The sequence below is a fragment of the Pinus tabuliformis genome, chromosome 8 (genome assembly GCF_031772625.1).
Source record: "Pinus tabuliformis cultivar Carrire ecotype Pingquan chromosome 8, CPIR1, whole genome shotgun sequence".
Lineage (NCBI taxonomy): Eukaryota > Viridiplantae > Streptophyta > Pinopsida > Pinales > Pinaceae > Pinus > Pinus tabuliformis.
In genome coordinates this window covers 1672681537-1672694408 of record NC_142294.1, presented here as the reverse complement: position 1 = coordinate 1672694408, position 12872 = coordinate 1672681537, and positions in this window count along the sequence as shown.

Sequence of the window (12872 nt, the reverse complement as noted above, 5' to 3'; positions counted from 1 at the left end):
AATGCTAATGGGGATAACATACTCTCATATGAGTGGGGTATTGGCCACACTTCCAATAACAGAGCAGAAGCCCTGGCCCTTTACCAAGGTCTTATCCAACATGGGAATGTTGGTATAGACATAGTCACGATATTGGGAAACTCGGCGATAGTCATTAGTGCAATGGTTCAGGACAGGGATTTGCCCAATGCTCTCCTTCAACAGATTATCATATGGTGCCAAATTTTAGGACACACCATGAAATATGTGCGCTACTATCATGTTTTGCGATCACGCAATAAAATTGCACACAGTCAAGCCAACAAAGCTTGTGCCAGATCACTGGGCTACCTTATCTACAATAGCATGGAATCATTTCAGCATATAGCATAATGAAGAGACCTCCTGGATCCGAACAACATCTCAGCTCATCTGATATACCTTTGGTTTCTGTTGTTCCGTCTTCCCGAAGGAACAACAGAAAATACTGCAGAAAAGGAACAGCAAAAAAAATGGAACAGCAGAAAAAATGGAACAACAGAAATGGAACAAAAGAAAATACAGTAGAAAAGGAACAACACAAAAAACGGAACAGCAGAAAAGGAACAGCAGAAAAAATGGAACAACAGAAAAGGAACAACAAAAGAAACGCAACAGCAGAAAAGGAACAATAGAAAAGAAAAACGCAGCTCCAACAAGTTCGTCAAGCTTGAAGTAAGTCGGCACAGACGACAAACCTGAAGAGTCCACTATTCGACACATAAGCCATAGTAATATAGATTGATATGCTTCGTAAATGTTGTTATTTACTACTGCGGTTTGTTAGGATTTACCTTTGGTATTTTGTTTTTAGAAACCCAAAAGGCAGGATTAAGGAGGAATTTTGTTTAAGCTGTAACTCCTTCTTCCCTAGCTATTCTTGGCACCTCAGCATGTATTTTAGGAGCTCAGTCTCCCTCCTTTTTTCAGATTTATAATAGCAACCGAATTTATATAAAGAGCAATACGGGCAAAGATTCTTTGGAGACAAAAATTGAGGATCTGATGGCTTAAAGAGGGTGAACGCAATACAAAGTTCTTCCACCATACCACTATTAGAATGCACAACAACATTACTCTCCTCAAAAATTGACAAGGGGAACATCTAGAGAAGCATGAATATATAGAACAGGAACTCCTCACCCACTTTCGGAGGGTGCATCAGGAAATGGAGACTGATCGACTGCCAGCTATAGAGAAGATCATCAAGATTATTCCTAAGATTGTAACTAAGGAAAAAAATCAAATACTCCTCAGGACTATTTATTTATAGGAAGTGGAGACAGCTATGTGATAGCTAAAAGTTGGGAAAGCACCCGGACTATACGGCTTCACTTCGGACTTCTTTCAGAACTTCTGGGATCTAATCAAGGAGGAATTCTGGCAAGTAGTCTAGGAGTCCAGAGTTAAAAAATGGATGCTTCCATCCTTGAATGCCACCTTCATCACCCTCATCCCTAAGGAGGAGAAAAGCCAGACTCCAGACAAATTCTGACCTATTGCACTATGCAATGTATTGTATAAAATTGTCTCCAAAGTGATCACCACACACCTCAAGCCCCTGCTTCCACTATGATGTTTATGGACCTTTCTCGACAACCTACAATGTCAGACACAAATATTTTGTCACTTTTATTGATGACTTCTCACGGAATTTTTGGGTCTTCTTCATGTGGAATAAAGATGAGACATTCTCTGAGTTCGTAGAATTCAAGACACTAGTTGAAAACGAAGCTAGCAAGAAGGTGAAGGTTCTGTTGTAATGGTTGCAACACCCTCCAAAATTTTGGCCTGCACTTAAATTTTAGAGCCTACAATGGATATTGTGATCAATCGTTCCTTAGTCACTTATTGGTAAGTTGATGATATCAAGCTCCCCTTTTCGATCTTAAGAGTCGTTTATGCTTTTATCTTTACATAGAATGTGTCATCTTTGGGCATGGGGGTAATCGCTTGTCATGCAAAGGGAGGTTTGTTTTGCTTCAAGGGGAAATATTTATGAGAATGAGACATGTTTAACACTCATTTCACACACTCTTACACAAGCGTCGCCTTTATCCTCGAAAATTCTATAATTGAATCCGCACTTGCCATAAGCTGCCACAAAGGTTGTTGCATTAAGTGAAGTATGTGTTATATCTTCTGGATGGTCTATGTTGTATCGATAAGTTTTCAATTGTGTGATTGTCGTGAAGTTTTATCACTATTCACATAAGTTCCACTGATCCCACACTTAGCTAAATTTTGGAGTTTCCTTAGCAACCTAACCTCCTCCAACATTCCTGAACTACGCACTTCACATATGTAACCATCAAGCTTTTCTGTTGCTTGTTTGAACCTTTCAATGCACAGAAATCCCAACCTCCATTACCATTCAAAAATGTGCAGTGGTTTCCTCCAGTGTCCTTCCCTCAGCCGAAACCCACTGTCTCCAAAAACTGTGCAGTTTTGTCCCTTGACTACCCAGTCTGCCTTGCATCCTGAAATTGTATAGATGTGTCCTTCCAGGGCCTCGTCCCAAGTAGTGCCTTACATCCTAAAACTGTGTAAATGTGTCCTTCCAAGGCCTCATCCCGTAATAGTCACTGCCCGTTGAAACTACGCAATTATGTCTCACGAGACACAAAGAAAGATGACATGATAGATGACTCTCAAGGAGTTGAGGAGAAAAATAAGCAGACCAAGAAACCCAAGGTATGATAGAATATTAGGACCGCATGAAGACTGCATCTGATGCATAACCCTTTAGAGGCTAGGTATGGAAAACAAAGCACGTCTTTTGAAATACACCTCTTAATGTAGCTTAAAAGTTTGCTTATCATTGTCGTATAATTCCGTCTTCAATGACATTCATGGTTGCAAGAACTGAAAGTCATTCCATGTGTTTGATCTACGTGTCTTCCTCCTTTTCACTTTTTTATTACATAGCTTAGAAGATGAAGAGTATTACCACTTGTTTATTTAAGCTACTGAGGTTGTGACCAACATGATCTTATTACTAACCAAGCACAATGCAATGCATCCTAAGTTTGATGAAAGAAGTTTCATGATATGTATGTAGTCAGTACACTCCTCTACATTACTCCTTTTCATTAATCCTTGCTCCGTATCTTGCATGTACCATCACCACTTGTCAGATTTGGCTACTTGCTGCGAATTGTCTCTTAGCTCATTCCTGACAAAGCAGGCGAAGGAATTTCCTTCAACCTGATTTCTTCAAGGCTCTTCATAGAAATTATAGAGCTAAGAGAAGGACATGTGGAATCTCACTATCAAACTCTTGAAAATACTTTGCATGTTTGAATATCTCCAAACAATTAAGCTACCACTCAACAACATTGTCAATCTTGGAAGAATCAAGAAAGATCACATCTCTAGATATTATAAACTTCTTATTCACTTCATCATAGAGATGGTATGCTTTGGAGGTATGAGTACCGAAAGAAGATACATTTGTGATTACTTGCACTGAGTTTTTTTATCTGTTCCTTAGGTACAAGGCATAATATGAGGAACCAAAAACTTTGAGATGCCTCACTGAAGGAATGTGGCCATACCACATTTCATAGGGAGTCTTGTTTCTAATAGCAAGAGTTGGACACCTATTATTTATATACACAACACATAGAACCACATCAGCCCAAAACCTTATGAACTTAACATGTGAACTATGCCAAGTTCATAGTGAAAGTAATACATTCCAATGAACTGTGTTGAAAAATGCAACAAGAAATTCTCAATTTGATTTTTCCTTGATTAAATTGAAAAAATTCAAATTTCCACATCAACAGACAACTTGGATGATGTTAACTTGTGTGAATTAACTTCGAGAGAGAAATAGAGTAGGTTTATGTCTTGTGATTTTGATTAAAACTTCATAAGTAGTTGCAACTCTACACCATAATTTCTACAAGGATGGTGCAGGAAAATTACAGAATATTTGTTAGTAGACAATATCTCTACTTAAAAGTATCTATGACAACTTTTGTGAGAAGAAGACGTTGGGGATAAAATATTGGATTGTGGAAGAATTAGTCACAAAATTCACAAGGGCAGTAATTTTGGTTGTAGGTGTGGAGGTAGATGGATTAAATGTAATTGTGCAGTAGACAAGTCACAGCTACTCCTTTGATATTTGTCGATGATGTGTTACTATTTGGTAGATTGACCTCTTTTGATCGGTATCTGCACTCCTTATGAATAATAATAAATCTCATATGATTTCTTCTTACCGAGATGATGCATTAGTACTGAAGATTTATCATAATTTCTCCACTGCATTGGATGCAGATTTTGAAAATCTTAGATTTATGCTCCAACCTAATTGTTATGGAATTAAGGATTGGAGTTGACTTATAGAGAAAATCGATTGTAAACTTTTAACATGGACATAGAGGTGGCTCTCCCTAGGAGGCAAGTTGACACTAGTTTGAGCAATCCTTCAGAGAATCTCTATATATTGGCTTCATATTTTTTCTCTGCTTAAGAATATCAGTAAATGTATATTTTTGGCTTCATCTTGGCATGAGACAATGTGTCGTAAAGGACAGAGTGGGCCTGGTTGTTGTTTACTATGTACGGAGGCGATGGATAGCCAGACTCATCTATTTCTTTGATTCTCCTCAGAAAAATCATTTTGGAATGGTGTATTTAATATGTTACATTTACAGGCAGATTATAACTACTCTTTTGTGGTTGATTGTATTCGAGACTAGATTATTGAATATAAAACATTTGGACCACTTCCAATATACATTGGGGTTCGACCCAAAGAATTCATTGTTGTCTTGAGCTCCTTTGTTGTGATACATCCACCTCCATCCTTGTCAAAAAAGCTAAAAGCCTCCCTGAACTTAGACATAACCTCCATCCCATATTCCTTTAGTAGATAAAACCCTTCTCTCATTTTCTGACCATGCCAATCTACCCTCCATCCCATATTCTCTCATGAGCCCTGTGTAAACCACCATTTCATTCAAGGATGGGGAATTTGATGTGTACTCTAACCATATTTGTTAGATACTTTCCCCCTTTTCTTGCTTATTCATTCAATGCCAAACACTATACCACTTGTTCTAAGAATCTTGTGGATACTATCACCATAATAAATGTATATTTTATTTTATACGAGACAAGAATTGTATATTTACCTTTGGGACACTCCAAAAAAATATTTTGATGCACCTTTGTGACCTTTATGACTTTATGACCTTAATTCCCATTCCATGTTCATCCATGTGGACGCACTTTATTATGTTCTACGACAACCTAATGTCCTTGTCAACTTCCTCTCATCTTCCTTGTCATGTTTTCAGGACTTGTGTATCCAACAAGAAATTTGGGAGATGAATGCCATCAAGGTAGAAAATCAAGGGGGTTACAAGTCATTTATTTAGGGTTCCCACTAGCATAGTCCCACCATATGATCCACCCAATCCCTAAATTGGGGTCTACTGCTATTTCAATTAATTATTAGATGATCATGGTGCACCATAATTCCAAGTTAAATATTATGACTCTTCATATGATATTATTGGAGATACTTGAGGAGACATATTTTTGGCTAAAGGGTTAAGGGAGGATTTTGACTTCAATATCGACCCATCAACCATATCCTCAACATATCTAACCAACAATCAAGAAGACAACTGAGGTGAAGCATGGGCATCCTCTCTCGCCCATGTTGTTCAGCATATATATCAATCTATGAATGCCTCTACACTCCACCAACTGTGCATCAATAAAATTTTGGGTTTCCCTACTGTCCTCCAAGATGGATACATGTTGTCCCTGCATTGTGCCTTTGATTGCAGAGTGGCTAATAGGATACCAGATCAAAAATTCCAACCACTACTTTAACAATCTATTGAATGCCTTTGATTGGTAAGAGGATACCAGATCAAAAATCATTTCACAATAATGACCTTTTGTTATTATTGTCTTTGGAAAAACATATGCAAGATTAGAGAACAAAGACATGTTTGTCTGAGATCAAGACCACAGAGTTGCAATCATAGGCTACTCAGCTCATAAATCAGATTGAACTAATGAGACATAGATATTTCATTAAGCAGACTAGATGCCTTGATTGTTGCAATAGACACACAAGATTTTTTTCATATTCAAATTCAAAAACGAACTCAATACAGCTTATAAGAAATTCAAACCTAGAGAGTTTTGATCATCGTGAGGTTGAGAATTCTAGGAGAAAGATCTAAGACATGTTCCCAAATTCACAGGTCTTGTAACACATTGAGAATATGTGAAAATCATAAGGTTTTGTGAAATTTTGTGAAGGTGATGAAGTTACTAGTTAAACTAATCTTTTCTGGACTATAGATAGTCCTAATAGGTAGCAAGGAAACTAATTTTAAAAAATACTAGGACCAAAATATATAGGGGCATAGTAGGATTATTTAGAAGGTTTGATCCAAATCTCAAACACCCTAAAGGAACACAATTATCTTCAAAAATTATTATATTTATACAAGTCTTGCCAAATATAAACCTCTCACTCCATCAAATTGTGACACATTGAAAGAAGATCAATTTCGCATCCTTTTGGGACTATTGAAAGCCCTAAAGGGACAAACTTGCAATAGAATTCTACAAATATTTCAAGGGACTAGACCTATTGTTAAAAGTTGCAAGAGGAGAAATTATATGTAAGTGTTGAGAAACTACATAACTATGACCTAAACTCAAGAAGAGGATCAGTCTATCACCTTGAGTAAAGATTCTTGACTTAGCACCTTGGAAGCTTCTTCTATAGACAATATTATAGTAAGTATTAAGCTTCTAAAATAATGTATCATCATCATCAGAAAGGAAATAACAGTCACCCGTAAGGTATTTTACAAGGCGTCTTATGGATATATTGAAGGGACAAGTGCATAGATATAATTCTGTGTCAGATAGAAGAAGACGCCTAAGAGAGGATCTAGGCTAACTTGAACAAACCTTATAGGCATGTTCTATAATAATATATCAACCCCAGGCTAGTGGACTTGACTTAAGGAGTCCTGTTACTGGGTACTTTGATTAGTCTTGAGGGTACCGACAAAGCTTGTAGGTCATAGCTCATAGCCTTACCTTAGAGCTCTTCCTATCAAAATAGGACTGGCCTCAGATCAAGATTGACTAGGCTCATGACTTTTCATATGAGAAGGAATGACAATTAGTGCCAATATCAGGCACTAATTCCCCCATAGCCCCTCAAGATGGTCCCATAGTCCCTCAAGAGCTATCCATCAAGAGCTATACAATACAAAAAACCACTAGCATATGTAGTGTTGATTTCGGTTGTCCTCGGTTCATATGGTGTTACATATTCTCCCTCGCAGGTATGGGTGCCCACAAGATCATCAAATAAATCGGCCCTCTCATCCCATCTGTGGATTTCTTGTCAATCACCACATCTCAACATGCAATCAATGCATTATTTATAATGATAGTATCAGATAAATAGTGCAGATGCCAACACTTTCATTTCATCCTGATAACATAAAGTGATTGTTATCACAACATTTTAAATAGTAAAGATCTGCATACTCTTGAATGTCATAAAATTTGCATGCAATTACCCCATGTTTCACATCATAAAATACTCTCATAAGTTATAACATCAACATATCAGCATCAAGGATATATCATGACATCTCATAATAAATGAACCACATGTCAATTTACATCATGATCCCTATGCATGTCATATCCATCATGAGAATTCAACATCATTATCATAACAAATAATTAAATAAGCACCACATATACATCGCTAACCTCTCAATAGAACTATATACATTTACCACATACCATCATATCATGAAACATCGTATAAACATCATTTACTTGTATAAACAGTTCAACATCCCTCTAGGATCTATGTGAGGATGTGGTCCAACCCTGAACAGGATTATGTTATCCCATGAGTACTATTAGTGTCATGTTTTCATCAAGGCACCAATTACTTTTTCAATATACATTTCTTGTTCTTTCTATTAGGAAGTTAACCATTACATCATAGGTATACTCATCTAAGTGCATCATTAAATTTCAAATGAGTCTCATCATCTTGAGCCTTAACCTCTTGTCGAATATTCTTCCTTCCCCAAGGATATTTGAGTCAAATTCAATGTTAAGATATTATCGTTTGTACAATCATTTAAGTCATCAATATCATGTTAAAATTCCATGATCATTATACATATTGTGCTTATCCAAATGGAACACATACATGAGGTCATCCTTATTTAAGTCTTAGGTTATGCTTAATCCATTGTTATGCTTCCATTGTAGCCCAGTAGGTCAAGATACTTGACTCTTACTAAAGCAGCTTGGGTTCAAGTCCCCACAATTGAAATGATGTGCTTGTTGTCCCCTAGTGCTTTATCCATCACTTGCATGATTTTCATTGTGAATCTTGTCTTATCTCATCAAGTTCCCACTTGATATCTTTTATCATAGATTCATCCATCTTCAAGTTAGACTAGGGATTCTTCCACCTTAATTTTCACTCGTTAAATCTTTAGTTTATAGTTTGAAATGCTTGGAACCACTACCACCATTACCATCCATGAATGATTTGGTATGCCTAATATGTTTGACAATAAATTCTTTATCGATAATCAATTTACACTTAAATTTCTTATTAACTCAAAATACCACACACACAATATATTAAAAATAATAATAATATAAATATTCACACTTCCAATAAATAATAAATTAAAATAACAACTTATCAATTTCAACATAATATTTTAATATTAAATAATTCAATTTTTATTACTCATTTCAACATAATACTTTAATAATAATTAAACAAATTTAAACTCTATTATCTAATTTATTAAATGACTAAATCCACATTATATAAATTCCTTCTCATTCCTTAAAACTTGGTGAGTCATTTTTATACTATACTTAATACATAATTTATATAATATAAAATAACACTCATTATATATATATATATATATTTTCATACCAACACATCCTATAAATCCTATTTTTTCTAATAAAAAATTATAGTCATCCATAAATATTAATTATAAACTCAACCCATTATATACTCTATGTTAACGAGTTATATGAATTACATGGTGTCCATTATATTGTTTTAATAAATTAATGTATATGTAACCTCCCATGGTAAACTTGCAAAGAGTGAACACACTCTCGGCTCGCCAAATTAGCTCGACAAGATCTGACCATCGAAAACTTCCGCCGAAATGGATGGAGTTGAGGGATATCGGCCGAAGCACCAGGATGCAAGGAGAATAAGGTGTGGAGAAGGGTGGTTTGAAGATTCTGACCACCGCCGCGTGGGGAGAGCTAAGTTGCATCTCTCTTGACGAGCCAAAACCACTTACCATCCGAGAGCCTTGCGATCAGCAAAGAAACTGATTCAAGCCTAGTTTTCGAACCATAAGAAAAGCCGCGAGGAAAAATCGAAGTGGGAGCCAACTAGCGTTTCCTACTGCTGAACCTGGAAACCCGCTGCTTTTTGAAAACCTACAGTCAAGGCATTTGGATTTCTTTTCTAGACTCTAAAGCGGTTATGAGGCAAACGAGCCCCTGGCCTCGCCAGACATCTGGTTAAGACCACAATCTTTCTTCTATAAGAGGTGGCCTCCCCATGATCTCGGGGGATTTCCAGTTTTCAAGATCTCGGTGGATTTCCAGTTTTCAAGATTATGGCTTATTCGTAGCTTAGGGTTTGGGTGGCTCTGTAGTTTGAAAGTTGCTTTTATTTTCACAAGCGGTTTCGTGTCTATCGAAATCTCAAGCTTTGGAGAATTCCTTTGTCGGCTAGCCTTGGAACGGTGGTTTGAAGAGTTCCTTGGAAGAAAGTGGTATTTTAGATTTTCTGGTTTCTTCAGAGCTAGAGGACGACAATCAGGGTTTCTTTTCAGTTCACGCATACACTTGCACCCCTTGTGGGCTCTTCCCTTTGTGGTTTGGCTATAAACTAGAGCTCTGGGCTATGTGTGGGGTTGACCAGGATTTGGTATGTTAGGTAGATTTGATGCTTAACGCGTGGACTTGGTTTGAGATTGGAACCATTTTTTTTCATATAAGGATCATGACTCATTGGTTTGATACCTTAATTACTTTGGTTTTGCCAATTTGTATTCAAAAGTATATATAGGAACATAGAGGGTTTCAAGAAACAGATAGGGTTTCTGCAAGGAACAGAGGAACGAAAAATATTGAGAAATGTTTACAGATTCACGAAGATGGTGACAGTGCCACACCAATGTCACTTTGTTTCTGTTGTGCTAAGAGATGGCTAGAGAATTGCCTCGATTTGTTCCAGAGGGATTCTCCAGACGGCACGAGAAAGAAATTGGTCTTTTGGGAGGAATTGATGGAACGGAATCCAGCGGTGGGCCTGGTGGAACTACTCCATTCCCTGCCTGATTCCTGCCATGACTTTCCATTACGAATCCAGTGGAAAATGGTGCTACATCTTCATCAACCAAACCTTCCTCCACACTGCAATGAACCAACACCTTTGCTTCTACAACCAAACCTTCCTCCTCGTTTTCCCCATTGCAATGGAAGGTTTGTTGAGAAAATGGAGAGACAAACACCAATGTTTGAGAACCACGAGACTAGGGTTTCTGTGATGGGAATTAAGGGCATGAAGCCCAACGGTAGCAGAGTACATACTCATTTATTCGTGGGTTGCGAGAGATAGATATTAAGACCCTCATTCTAATGAAAAGTGGGAGACATGGGTGGGAAATAGCAGGAAACAGCGGGCTAGGCCATCTTAAAATGGAAACAAGACTGCTGAAACCACCGAAACTTTTTTGGTGTAGAGGCCAAAAATCTTTTTGGCGCTAAATTGTTTTAGTTTTTATATGCGAGGGCTTTCACTGTTATTTTCCAAAGGAACTCGAAGCTGAGCTAGAAGTTTCAAGGAAGACAACAAAGGGTTTATTTTCCACAGGTATTTTCCTTTCAGTTTGATGTATTTCCCTTGCAAAGATGTTGCCATTGGTATTATTTTCCTTGCGTAGCTATATTCATTGGTATAGTTGTAGGAATTGGGATTATTTTGAACAGTCTCCTCAGCTGTGATTGCTTTTTCAAGAACGGATTCATCCATACTTGAACAAGTAACACATCATTACTGTCGGTAAGGTTGGGATTTTTTAAGGGAGTATTGAAATCATTATAGCAAAGGGAACACATCATTAATTATTAATACTAGGGGAACTAGAACATAGTCAAGGCATTACCGAACTAGCGAACACATCAATACTGCCTTCAAAACTATTTGAAGAATCAACAATTTCCTGAGCCGCGTCTAGTTCTGTTTCTTTATAATTACATGAACAACTTAATTTCTGCTTTGAAGTATTGCTCTCTATTTGTGTGTAGACATGAATCCAATCAACCTTGTAATGAGATGACTCACTTGCATGCTGGGAAACACTAGGCATTGGCTCATACATACTAGAGACACTATCCACTTTCGAACCATGGAATTCATCAAGGCCATAAAACTGTTTGTCATTGTCTCGACTCTGAATAATGAAATTTTTCTTCATGAACTTCATCCTCAATAGCTGAGTTATGATTTTGCAGACCAACATCTAAAAATCAAATATTCTCATAAGCTTCTTGCGGTTCATCGTATGATGAATGAATCAGTTGATGATCTCCAAATTTCAAAGAAACTGCATTAGACAACATGGGACAACCATCATTTTGGCTACTGTTATAATTCTTATGTGATTATCATTCTTCATCATCGTGAGTTTCACTTTTGTAAACTTTTTCAATTTGCTCTTCTTTTTCAACTACACAATCTTGATATCTTTCAATTGCATCTGAATTCTTAAACCCATACTCGTGAGTTTCATTATTAACAAGTGAGATGGGATTTTCGGGATACCAAATTGATGAGTATGGGAGAGCAAAATACTGTTGTTTTAACTCTAGGAAGATTAACACTTAGTTTGAAATCAGGCAGTGAGCCTATTTTGGAAATACCTATATGTACTGAGAACATAATAGGAAGGCCAAACAACTAACCCAGATTGTGAAAACGTCCAAACTAGGGCATACTAATAGCACGATTAGGTATTTCCAATTTAATGGCTGTAACAGAAGCCAGTTTCCGAAACCAACATTATCAGAATGCCCATAATAGGTCAGAACTGTTACTATTTGCAGTTCATTTTAAGTAACTTAAACATAGTGGGGATTAATACGATTGTTTGGAAATCTATATGTTCTTGAAAGATATTGGACATTGATGGTGAACATGCTTTCATACTAATTGAAATACGCAATCAAACTTCTACTACGAAAATGAAAATATTGAGCAATGGAAGACACAATATTCCACACTATTATTAATACAAAGCAAATTGATAACTGGAGAAAATCCTCCACTCGGTAAAAAAACTCGATGGATGAGTTAATGGGGAGATTTGCACTCAGCTTACATGGCCAATTCTTTTATTTTATTTTTATTTACCTTTATTTAATTTAAATAAAAAATTATCAGTTCACACACACATGCATATACATAAACCAAGAGTAGATATATCTCAACTCTGGATCTATCAAGTGTTGTTGAAGGATCAAATCCTTCCAGATGCAAAATTTTCCTCAAGTTTTTTTTACAATAAAAAAGGTTTGTATTAGAAGGATTTGATCCTTTCTATGCTTGATGGATCTGGAGTTGAGATGGATCTATTCTAGTCTAACTGCAGCCTCCTTGTCTTTCCTCTGGTGGTTTCTCTCTTCCACTAACCTGCATCTTGTCTTGATTGAAATCTCTTCCTCCTTTATCTCTATGCTTTTTCCCAGTGGTTATCTGGCAAATAATT